This window comes from Schistocerca cancellata, chromosome 6 (assembly GCF_023864275.1).
Source record: "Schistocerca cancellata isolate TAMUIC-IGC-003103 chromosome 6, iqSchCanc2.1, whole genome shotgun sequence".
Lineage (NCBI taxonomy): Eukaryota > Metazoa > Arthropoda > Insecta > Orthoptera > Acrididae > Schistocerca > Schistocerca cancellata.
Window position 1 is genome coordinate 336,321,567 of NC_064631.1, and position 2,068 is coordinate 336,323,634.

At 44.2% G+C, this 2,068-nt stretch overlaps 1 pseudogene; it reads right to left on the reverse strand.

The window, feature by feature from the left end:
• Positions 1-229: 229 nt before the first annotated feature.
• Positions 230-347, reverse strand: LOC126089638 (5S ribosomal RNA; annotated as a pseudogene).
• Positions 348-2,068: the final 1,721 nt, after the last annotated feature.

Here is a 2,068-nt window from a genome sequence, read left to right on the forward strand (position 1 = left end):
AGTCTTGTTCATGAATGAAAAAAACTCCCGAACAGGCCATGAAGGCCCAACGGTACCGACCGGCCGCCGTGTCATTCTCAGCCCACAGGCCTCACTGGATACGAATATGGAGGGGCATGTAGTCAGCACACCGTTCCCCTGGTCATATGTCAGTTTCTGAGACCGGAGCCACTACTTCTCAATAAAGTAGCTCCTCAGTTTGCCTCACAAGGGCTGAGTGCACCCCGCTTGCCAACAGCGCTCGGCAGACCGGATGGTGACCCATCCAAGTGCTAGCCCAATCCGTCAGCGCTTAACTTCGGTGATCTGACGGGAACCGGTGCTGCCACTGCGGCAAGGCCGTTGGCCTTGTTCGTGAACGGAGTGTTAAATTTCTTGTGATTTAAGGTGGTACATTCTCAAAATCATTTAGCTCTATACTAGTTGGAGCGTTCAACTCATTCAATTACACTTTCAACTGACCTAAGTCAGCCGGCCGCGGTGATCTAGCGGTTCTAGGCGCTCAGTCCGGAGCCGCGCGACTGCTACGGTCGCAGGTTCGAATCCTGCCTCGGGCATGGATGTGTGTCATGTCCTTAGGTTAGTTAGGTTTAAGTAGTTCTAAGTTCTAGGGGACTTATGACCTCAGATGTTAAGTCCCATAGTGCTCAGAGCCATTTATTTTGACCTAAGTCGCTGGAATCAACTGTTTTAAATTATGTGTCATTCTTAGTAGCATTATCATTTATTGGCTATCTTGCGCAGCAGCTGTTAACATCTCAGTGCGGCTGCCCCCGTCGCAGGTTCGAGTTCTCCCTCGGGCATGGGTATGTGTGTCGTCCTTAGCGTAAGTTAGTTTAAGTTCGATTAAATAGTATGTAAGCTTAGGGACCGATGAGCTCAGCAGTTTGGTCCCATAACGATTTCCCTTACCGGCGATCTTGGGCTTTTAAAATGTTTTCTGTGTTCATAATTGTAATAAACAGAAATTGTTCAATGAATATCACCCTCACTTCCTCCTAGCCCTTCATTAGTTCTGGTACAATGTCTTAACAGGTGATCCGTCGTCTTGCCCCTTCTTCTTTTCAGTGTTTCCAAATATTTCTTTCCTCGCCAATTCTGCGGAGACCCTCCTCATTCCTTACCTTATCAGTCCACCTAATAGTCAACATTCTTCTGTAGTATCACAATGCTTCGATTCAAGTCTGTTCCTATTTCCACACAGTCCATGTTTCACTACTATATATGCTACGATCCTAAAGCCCATTTCTAGAATTTTATTCCTAAATAAAAGGCCTATATTTGATACTAGTAGACTTCTCTTGGCCAGGAATTCCCTTTTTTGTCAGACCTAATCCGCTTTTTACGTCTTCCTCGCCTCGTCCGTCATGGGTTATTTTGTTACGTTGATAGCAGAGTCCTTAATTTCAGCTACTTCGTAATCACCGAACCTGGAGCTAAGTTTCTCGCTGTTCTCATTTGCACTACTTCGCATTGCTTCCGTCTTTGATAGATTTACACTTAATCTATATTCTGTACTCACTCAACTGTTCATGCTATTCAACAGATCTTGTAATCCTTGTTGACTTTCACTGAGGAACGCAATGTCATCTTCGAACCTTATCATTGATATTCTTTCACCCAGAATTTTAATTCCATTCTTGACCTATCTTTCACTTCCGTCATTGCTTCTTTGATGTATATATTGAATAGTAGGAGCGAGAGACCACACCCTTTTTAATGCTTACACTTAGTTCTTAGTCTTCCGCTCTTATTGTTCCCTCTAGGTTCTTGTACATATTGTATATTACACGTTTTTCCTGGTACCTTGCCCCTATTTTCGGGCGCTAAAAACTACACTGTTGAGCGCCCGTAACACCATATCCTTCCATCCTTGCCCCTATTTTCCTCATAATTCCGAAGATCTTGCACCGTTTAAGGTTGGCGAGCGTTTTTTGCAGGTGTACAAATCCTATGAACGTGTCTTGATTTTTCTCTTAATCTTCCTTCCATTATCAAACGCAACGCCAGAACTGCCTCTCTGGTGTCTTTATCTTTCCTAAAGCCAAACTGTCATCTAACATATCCT